Source organism: Cupressus sempervirens, chromosome 5, assembly GCF_028749045.1.
Source record: "Cupressus sempervirens isolate cs-2001-9-10 chromosome 5, ASM2874904v1, whole genome shotgun sequence".
Classification (NCBI taxonomy): domain Eukaryota; kingdom Viridiplantae; phylum Streptophyta; class Pinopsida; order Cupressales; family Cupressaceae; genus Cupressus; species Cupressus sempervirens.
The window spans coordinates 322,549,893-322,561,200 of NC_143122.1; positions in this window are offsets into that span (position 1 = coordinate 322,549,893).

The following is an 11,308-nucleotide window of genomic DNA, read 5'->3' on the forward strand; positions in this document are numbered from 1 at the left end:
TGAATGTGGATCTCACTATAGTTTCTTTTCTTATAATGACACAAATTGTTTAAGATTTGGTTGTCACGTAGAATGTCAAATTCAATCAAGATATTCTAAAATGAAAGAGCTTGAGTGGTGGCATTAACAACCTCCTGATACTCACAATTCACTAACAATTTTTTGTCTAGCTATTTGTGCTAATTTGTACACGCTCATCTTGATCATCTTCACAATGGAAATGATTAGGATAGAGATATGTGACATTGAATCTAAGACTCCTATTCAAGAAATTCTATCAAATATACATTCTAATTCATTCTCTCTAATATTGTATCGATATGTTTTCTCTAATATTGTATAAGGAGTGATTTGTTTGACTTGAATTAATTGAGGGAGCACATCCTTTCTCTCTGCTATAGATATAGATTTTAATACCATTCATTAGTTAGCTAAAGCTGATGCCTAATTTATTGTTGTGCCTCCTCCATATTCCTCTATTGTTCCACATTCGATTTTAACATATATTAAAGTTCAACTTACAATGTCTCAGTCTAATATGATCTCTTTTTATTGTAAGAAATTTGTCAACAAGAAATTAATGAAACTTTATTTTTTCAAATCATTAAATTCTTTCTTCAAAATAAAATAATCCTCTTATGCCTCTATCTTACTAAAAGGCACCTATTCACTGAAGATTTTTAAAGGAAAAACATGCACCTAAAAGGCACCTATCATGTTGTAGGAGGAATCTACAAGGGTCCAAATTCAGACCATTCATTCCTAAATTAAGTGTAGGTAACACCATTCTAAGGAAGATGTAAAAAAAAAAACTTATCTAAGGGTCATAAGAAAAGACCTCACCTCTTAAGGCTCACATCCTAGAAGACCAAATTGTAGACAATGTTGCTTGTCATCTATTCTAAACTAGTTTAACATCAAATCAATGCACCCACAGAGATCAACTAGAACACACTTATGAGGGTTCAACACATGAAACATTGGCATGATAAAAGGAAAAGGCGTCAAGTACACAATCCCCATAATTTATCAACAAACATGGAAGGGTGAGAGAGTTTCTCATGTAAAGAAAATTCTATAGTATGCAGCCCTAGACTATAGTCCAAAATATCTTGTTCTAGGAAAAATTATAAATCTAAAAATAATATAGTATATCTCTTGACCTAGTGAATAGAAATTCAATAGTTCCAACCTCTTTTCTGAATATAAGTCATTGGGGCTTTATAGGACAACATTTTGTCAAGATAGTTTTTTGTTTATAACTGATTAGCAATGCTATTGAATCCAATATAGATCACTTAATTTTATATGTTTTAATAAAACTATGGAATCTTATTAGTTCACCACAAGCATGACTTCAAATTGGGTTCCAACTGCAAATGTGTGATAGTTCAATTAGAGTCACCATGATTGCATAGGAAAATATTAACATTCGAAATTGAATAGCTATCTAGAGAGATATTATTTGTAAAGCTTTATCTATAATGGGAAGTCCTTGTGATGTATCATTGTACCCTATTTAAATAAGGGATTCCATAAGGACATGTGGAAATCAATTGGAGGTTGAAGGAAAGATTAACAAATGACTTATCTCACCCTATTAAAAATGTGACTACTCCCACCCAACAAAGATCAAAGGTCAAGCATGTACTATTCCAAAGTGTTATAGAGGGGTCTATATTTTGGGAAATTTTAAATTTGTAGATAAACACCTCTAATTCTTCACCTAGCATGTGTTGAAAACATATTGATACATGAGAATGTGTTTCAATCATTGTTTAGTCCCTAATGTCAAACCTGCTACTTGTTGGCAAGACAACTTCTTAGATGATTTGAGTACTATCATTTGTTTGATTGATGGAGAGGATTTGATCAAATGAGGTAACAATAGGACCTAGAGGAAAGGTTGAGTTATGATATGGAAAAGAGGTACAAAGATTGGTTAAGAATGTGATATTATAGTGTATTGATTATCTACTTAAGATTGCAAAGGTTGGATACACTAACAAAGTCTAGAAGAACAAGACAAAAGAATTAAGTCTTCCAAACTTGATTGAGTGGACAGTAGGTGTCGAGCAAAGATAGTGCAAGCCAAGCAAAAAATTTGTTGGAGCCAAGAAAAGTCAAATTTCAGTGTATGTCAAGTGATATAGTGTAAGCCGAGTAAAGTTTAGTTGATGTCGAGCACCAATAAACTTTAATTTGTACCAAGTGTTTTGATAGTGGATGTCGAAAAATGCAATTTGTATCGAGCATTAGAAACGAGTTAATGTCGAGTGTCAACATTATGAGAAAGATTGTGAATTCAATGAATTTGAGATAACAATTTTTATTTCTTGGATTATGTGAACCGTGTGGAAGATAAGCTTGATGAGCCGATGGCATAGAATTCAAGATAAACTGTTTTGAGGCAAATTTAAAGAGAATTGAAGAAGTTTCTAGAAGGGAATAAAATGTAAGGAAGGGTAGATTCATTGAATCCTACCTAATCCTAAAATGGACGATGGAAGATGAATGGAAAAAGATCTAATTTCTCTTTATAAGGGGATACAAGGCATGAGACAATAGTAGGCATGTGCAAAAACCCAAGAAAGACAAGGAATCTAGGGTGTTGTTTCATATGGTAGCCAAACTATAGAGTCTACAATTGGCATACAAAGTAAGAAGACTTAAGGGTATGGATATTTGAAAGGTGAAAAAATTATCAAAGTTGAAGTGTGTGAAAGCCAAGCAGAATGAAGGACTGAAACATAGATATGTAATTTGTAAACTATGTTGTAAGTTGTTATCAGATCAAGCCTTACCGTTACTTTCTAATCATTGTATCAATCTAGGGTAAATCCTTTGGATTAAGGTTGACCTAATAGTCATTTGTAAATCTTTTAACTGGGTTACATTCCAAGTGAATGATCTCAAGTCCTCTATCAAGGCTCACTCCTAACATGGTGATTGAAATCCTCTAACCAAGTCACATTTAGTAGTGTGCATTGTAACCTTTAATAGCGTTGGCCTTTCACAGGGCATTACTTCAAAAGAGTGAGAATTAGTAGCATGTTACTAGTGGTTTTTCCCAAATTGGGTTTCCACGTAAAATCATTATGTCAAATGTGTTATTGAATCTATTATGTTTCATGCTTACATTTCTGCAAAGTTGATTTGACAGTAACCTACAAGTTTAAGTGATTCTATAATCTAATGGATGCATGCATGATGAATATGTTATATGGATATGGGTTCACTAAGCTATGAAAATTTTTATTTGTGCATCTAGAACTTGGATAACTAATTCACCCCAACCCCCTCCCCCCCCCCCCCCCTCTCAATTATTGTAAATAATTCCAACAATTGGTATCAGAGTCATCTACTTAAGAGGACTAGTTTGATGTTGCTAGAAGCAAAAGATCAAGATGTCAAAAAGAGAGGTACCCAAGCTTAATAGAGATAACTTCTATGCTTGAAAAATTCTAATGAAGCTACACCTTGGAGGTCTTGGAGATCATGCACAATCGACCATCACCACAGAGCATGTTGATCCTGTTGGAGCCCTAACTATTGAAGATCTGAAAAAGAAGAATAAACACAACCAGGCAATGTTATAGATTTCCTCTACCCTAAGTAATGTTGATTTTGATGATATCAAGGGTTGTGATGGTGAAAAGAAAATGTGGAATGCTCTACATACCATTTTTGGAGGCGATGCAAATGTTCTAAGAGCCAAATTTGAAAATCTTAGAGCTAAGTTCGATGATATGAGAATGCAAGAAGGTGAGAATGTTGCTCATTATTGCTTTAGGATAAAGGATGGTGTTAATGAAATAAGGGGATCTACTGGAAAGATAGATGATGATATTGTACTAAGAAAAGTTTTGAGAATACTTCTGCCCATTTATGTTATTAGATTTTCTACAATACAAGAACTGAGATGTATACCAGGTTCTAATCTGACTCTGGAAGGTCTGGTAGGTAGGCTCATTGCTTTTGAGCTATCTAACTTTGATAATTTCAAATATGAAAATGTTGAATCTGCTTTCAAAGCTAAGTTGTCATTGAAGGAACCTAATGAGAAGAAGAAGAAAAAGGTAAAATATGTGTCTAGTGATAGTGATATAGATGAGGAAGATGAACAAAAACTTGAAGCACTACTAGCAAGAAGATTTCATAGAGGTAAAGGAAAATTCAATGGTAACTTACCTATCATGTGTTTTAATTGCAATGAAGTTGGTCATATTGTTGCTAGATGTCTAGAGAAGAAAAATTACAAAGGTGGAGACAAGTAAAAAAGTAGAAGAGACAAAGACAACAAAGATTACAAAGACAAAGGCAAGAAGTCTTTCTATATTGTTGAAAAAGAAACCAAAGATGGATCTGATGATCATGATGATGAAGTGGGGTATGTTACAATGAAGGATGATTCTTATGAGGATGAGGCAACTGCACTAGTGTCTTGTGTGAACAAGAATGACAGATGGATCATTGATAGTGGGTGTTCACATCACATGACTGGAGATAAAAGTAAATTAATTACCTTAAATTATTATGATGGAGATAGTGTGAGAGGTTTGGTAATGATGCACCATGTTTGATAAAAGGAAAAGGTTCTATCAAACTCATAGAAAAGATTTTATGTGACAATGCTTATTATGTTGCAGGACTCAACTATAATTTGTTGAGTGTGTCACAACTAAATAGTTCAGGTTGTAAGGTTGAATTTGAGAACAAGATTGCTAAAATATATGATACTGATGGAAAACTAATTGGAAAAGGTGATCAAACTAGAGGTAATCTATTCTACCTTGATATGGAGCATACTACTTGTTTAGTTGTAGAATTTGATGATGTGTGTCTATGGCAGAAGAGGTTATGTCATATTAATTTTGATAACTTGGTTAGTATCAGTAGCATGAGAAGAGTCAGAGGTCTGCCTAAGTTGAAGAAACTTGACAATTTAATTTGCAAACAATGTCAAATAGGAAAAATGACAAAGTATCTCTAAAGGAATATTAGAGATTGTTCATACTGACTTGCATGGACCAATTGATGTGAAAAGATACAAAGGAGATAAGTACATTATGTTATTTGTTGATGATTATTCTAGAATAATGACAATTATGTTTCCGAAATAGAATTTTGATGCTTTCCAAATGTTTAAGTGGTACTCAACAAGAGTTGAGTAGGAAACGGGCAAAACTCTGAAATGTTTGAGATCTGACAGAGGAGGAGAATTTAAATCAAATGAGTTTGAGATGTTTTGTAATGACAGAAGAATCAAAAGACAGACATCTGCCCCTAGGACCCCTCCACAAAATGGAATTGTTGAAAGGAGGAATAGATCTAAAGTGGATTGTGCTAGGACACTCATGATGGAGAAGAATATTTCTTTGAAATACTAGAGAGAAGCTATGAGTATAGTTGTTTGTACCTTGAACCATATGCAAGTCAAGAAAGATACTCATTCAACACATTTTGAACTATGGTATGGATACTCACCTAATGTAAAATATTTTAAGGTATTTAGAAGCAAGTGGTATATTCTCAAACATTTTAGGAATCATAAATTTCATACAAAAAGTGAAGAAGGTATATTCCTTGGCTATTCCATAAGAAGTAAAGCTTATGAGTGTTTAAATACTAGCACTGACAAAGTTTTGGAAAATGCAAATGTGAAATTTGATAAATATACAGAAGTACATGAGGATGAACCTATCAAACAGAAATTTGATAAATATTTTTATGAAGGTATGCCTACTAATGAAGATGTTGTAAATCAAGTTGCAAACCAACAGCAATTTTCAATGACTATTGAGTCACATACTATGCATGCCAAGTTGAAATCAGGAATCGAGCTACATTTAGTTGTCGAGTTACAGAACGAAATTTAGGTATATTTTGATTCTAAGATCAGTGTACCTGAAAGAGGTGTTGAACTACCTAATAGAGATGTACGTAGTGATTCAGAAGTTGAGAGACCAAATGAGGAAAATATAGCAGAACCAAGATTGCCAAAGTCTATCAAGATACATCATCCTGTAGCACAAATCATAGGAGATAAAGATGCTAGACCAATGACAAGGAACAAGTTGAGAAATGATACATGTTTTCTTGGCATGCATGAACCTAAAATAGTGAAAGATGTCTTAGAAGATGTGGACTAGAGTAAAGCCATGAAAGAAGAGATTGAACAAATTGAGAAAAATAAGACATGGACTCTAGTTCTTAGACTAGAAGATAAAAATGTGATTGGTACCAAGTGGGCATATAGAAACAAGTTAGATGAAAATGGTGAAGTCACAAGGAACAAGGCAAGATTAGTTTGTAAAGGATATGCACAAGAAGAAGGGATATACTATTGAGAAACATTCTCTCTTGTTGCAAGATTGGAAGAAGTAAGAACTTTTCTTGTTTACTCAGCATACAAAGGTTTCAAAGTTTATCAAATCAATGTTAAGTCTGCATTTCTGAATGGTATATTGGAGGAAGAATTTTATATAGAACAGCCGGAAGGATTTGTTGATGCTAACAATAAAAACATGGTATGTAGACTACACAAAATTTTATATGCTTTAAAGCAAACACTAAGAGCATGGTATGAAAAGCTTCATAATTATCTTGTGAAGATTGGATTTGAGAAGACTGATGATAACAACAATCAATACTTTAAAAAAAAGAAAGGCAAAAGTATTTTAATATCTGAAATTTTTGTTGATGATATCATATTTGGAGGTCAAGATATTTTATGTAATGTTTTTGCAAATGAAATGAAGGAAGAATTTGAAATGTCTATGTTTGGAGAGATCAAGTTCTTTGTGGGTCTGCAAGTACATCAATTGAAATATGGTATATACATCACTCGGTTAAAATACGTAAATGAGATATTGAAAACTTTTGGATTGGAAGATTCAAAGCTAGTAAGCACACCTATGGTGGCAGGACATAAATTGTCTAAGAATGATGATTCAAATGAAGTGAATCAAACATTGTACAAGTCTATGATTGGCAAATTACAATATGCAGTATACAGCAGACCTGATATTGCATTATCTATTGGGATAGTTGCAAGATTCTCTACTAACCCCAGGAAGAATCATTTGATGTTCGTTAAGAGAATAATGAGATATATGAAAGACACAGAAGACTATGGTCTATACTATAAGAAAAATGAGAAATTTGAATTGGGAACCTACACTGATGTTGATTGGGCTAAAAATATTGATGGCAAAAATAGCACTGGTGGGGGAGCATTTTTCTTAGGAAAAAGCCCAGTTACATGAACTAGCAAGAAACACAACTACATATCTCAATCTACTGTTGAAGCTAAATATGTTGTTGTTGCAATAAATTGTACAAAGATTGTATGGATCAAATAGCTACTCAAAGGTATGGAGGAGGAAATCATTGAACATGTGATACTTTATTGTGATAATACAAGTGCTATAAATATATTAAAGAATCATGTGATGTATACAAAAACTAAGCACATTGCAATCAAGTATCATTACTTGAGAGAATTAGTTCAAGATAAAGAGGTGAAGATGGAATATGTTAACACAAAAGAGCAAATTGTTGATATCTTCATAAAAGCATTACCCAAGGATACTCATGAGTATCTAAGAGGTGAAATAGGGGTGGTACCACTATCAAAGGCTATTTAAGAAGCATGAGAAGTGCCCTACATCAAACAAAATGATTGCCATATGTTACACATTGATGTAGTCGATCTTACTTTAGGAGCTGCCTAAAATAATCAAAGAGTTGGAGCTACAAATCAATCGCAAGCTAGGTGACTGAGGAAGAAACTAAAAATGTTCATATCTGCATATTAAGATGACAAGTATTTGGCATTATTTCAAAGAGGGAGAAATCCAGGGAAGGATGATGAAATGAGGGAGAAATCCAGAAAGAGAGACATAAAGGGAGATAGAAGATATAGATAGAAGAAACATGGAATATCTACTCAGAGGGAGATTGTGTACCTACTGATTACATCTACCTAGTCAGAGGGAGATAATGTCAAGGGAGATATAAGAAATGATCCAGAGGGAGTCATAAGGATGAATTGATTGATTGTCTATTGATCATAACAGAATTCTGTAACCTATACAGAAGATGAAAGTTGTTGATAGAGGGAAAGATTTCAATACAAGGAATTATTTTCATTTTGGTATTATTGTTGATTGTACTGATTAAGTTTGGTTTTCCATCAATGCAAAAGAGAGAGATTGTTGAAAACAAATTGATACAAGTATGAGAATGTGTTTCAATCATTGTTTTGTCACTGATGTCAAATCTACTACTTGCTAGCAAGACAATTGCTTAGATGATTTGAGTACTATCATTTGTTTGATTGATGAAGAGGATTTGATCAACTGAGGTAACAATAGGACCTAGAGAAAAGGTTGAGTTATGATATGGAAAAGAGCTACAAAGATCGGTTAATACTATGATATTATAGTGTAGTGATTATCTACTTTAGGTTGCAAAGGTTGGATCCACTGACAAAGTCTAGAAGAACAAGAAAGAAGAATTAAGTCTACCAAGCTTAACCAAGTAGACAGTAGGTGTCGAACAAAGATAGTGCAAGCTGAGCAGAAAATCAATTGGAGTTGAGAAAAGTCAAATTTCAGTGTATGCCAAGTAAAACGGTGTAAGATGAGTAAAGTTTAGTTGATTTTGAGCACTAATAAACTTTAGTTTGTGCCGAATGTTTTGATAGTGGATGTCGAGAAATGTAGTTTATGTCAAGCATCTGAAGCAAATTAATGTCGAGTGTCAGCATTATGAAAAAGATCATAAATTTGATGAATTTGAGCTGACAAGTTTGATTTCTTGGATTATGTGAACTAGGTGGAAGATAAGCTTGATAAGATGGTGGCACAAAATTCAAGATAAATCATTTTGAGGTGAATTTAAAAAGGATTGAAGAAGATGTTTCTAAAAGGGAATAAAATGAAAGGAAGGGTAGATTCATTAAATCCTACCTAATCCTACCTAACCCTAAAATGGATGAGGGAGGATGAATGGAAAAAGATCTAATTTTTCTTCATAAGGGGATACAGGGCATGAGACAACAATTGGCATGTGCAAAAAACCCAAGAAAGACAAGGAATCTAGGGTGTTGTTTCATATGGTGGCCAAACTATAGAGTCTGCAATTGGCATGCAAAGTAAGAAGACTTAAGGGTATGCATGTTTGAAGGGTGAAAAAATTATCAGAGATGAAGTGTGTGAAATCCAAGCAGAATGGAAGACTAAAATAGAGATCTGTAATCTGCAAACTGTGTTGTAAGTTGTTATCAGATCAAGCCTTACTATTACTTTCTAATCATTGTATCAGTCTAAGGTAAATCCATTGGATTAAGGTTGACCTAACGGTCATTTGTAAATCCTTTAACTGGGTGACATTCCAAGTGAACATTCTAAAGTCCTCTAACAAGGCTTACTCCTAATAGGGTGATTGAAATCTTCTAACCAGGTCCCATTTAATAGTGTGCATTGTAACCTTTAACAAGGTTGGCCTTTCATAGGGCATCATTTCAAAAGAGTGAGAAGTAGTAGCATGTTACTGGTGGTTTTTGCCAAATTAAGTTTCCACATAAAATCATTGTATCAAATATATTATTGAATCTATTATATTTCATGCTTACATTTCTGCAAAGTTGATTTTACAGTAACCTACAAGTTTAAGTGATTGTATAATCTAATGGATGCATACATTGTGAATATGTTATATGGATATGGGTTCACTAAGCTATGAAAAGTTTAATTTGTACATTTGGACCTTGGATAATTGATTTACAACCCCACCCCCCCAGTTAGTTATTCTAAATAATTCCAATAACATGTGAGCGAAGGACATCACATCCTTATTAGTACAAGTATAAATTGTGAAGTGTATGCAATCTAGGTTGGATATCCCTACTTTTATGAAATTAATGTCATTAATGAAAAAATATTGAAAAAAATATACTCTAGAACATGTACCTTGTAACACGTCCTTTGGTGAAGTGGGCTACCTCAGCTATCTAGGGACTACAAGATTATCAATGGAAAAAATACACTTATTTCAACTTGCAATATGAAGGAAACAATGTTCTTAAATGATACGTGTGACAAAATATTCATATTCATGTGGATACATGTGACAAAATATAACAAAAAAAGGTTCTAGATCTACAAAGTGACATTATTTTCCCATCTTCTGGTGCATATCATTTTCCCCTTGCATCTAAAATAAGATTCTTCCACTCTGAATCGAGAATGCACTGCAGTTGCATTCCATATGCATGGACAACAGGTGGAGCTCAAAAAATGCACCACATTTACATTTATTTAATAGGTCTATTAAGTTTTTAAAAGTATAGACCATCGTGAACGTTAGAACTCTAGCTACTATGGCCAAGAGAATGTCCTTGTTAAGCCAGCACATAAAAAGTCTCAATTTGATTGCATGCTAAGGACATTACCTTCAACTATAAGAGTCAAAGTTACAATGTTCATGATGGTCTATAACTTAAAATGCCTAATTAAAGACCTCTAACAAAAATGAAAGCCTGTTACATTTTTCAACTCCACCTGATGTCCTATGCATATGAATTGAGATTGCATATTGAACTATGGCCTCCTTCTGCATTTCCTAAAACCAAGAGATTGATGTAGTTAACATCTAAAACTAGCACCATATTTACCACTACATTACTATTGAAATACAAGTAAAAACAAACCTTTAATTTACCCTACTCCAAATATTTACCATTAAAAATTTAATGTTCTCAATTTATTTACTACTGCATTCCTATTGAAACCACACACGCAAGACATGTGAACTATTTTATAGAATGCGCTTGTACAGGAAAAATATTAGTTTTATATGATTTGTGGAAAATTGGGTGCGCCTAAAATAGTTAGTTGTTATGTAATCATAGGTTGATTTTGAGCTTCACTTGGTTTTGAGAATAGTTTAATATTTTCTAGTAATCAGACCCAACCACATGAAGGTGGAAGCTCATTTGGCCCGACCCCACTCCGCCCCCCCCCCCCCCCTCCCCCGTCGTCCCCCCCCCCCACCCCCCCCCCCCCCCCAAAAAAAAAATCTAAATTCCTCATTAACATCTAAAATTCATTCATTCATCTATTAATAAAATGTAACAAATGTATGCATAACATAACCTTGTGGTGTTTCACATACAATAATGCCAAGCATGTATAAATTATTGCATTATGAGTTCAAAAACATATGGTTGATTAACAAATTTATAAGTACCTAGAGATCTCTTAAACCATATGCTAAATCTATTTCCTTTTTATGTAACATT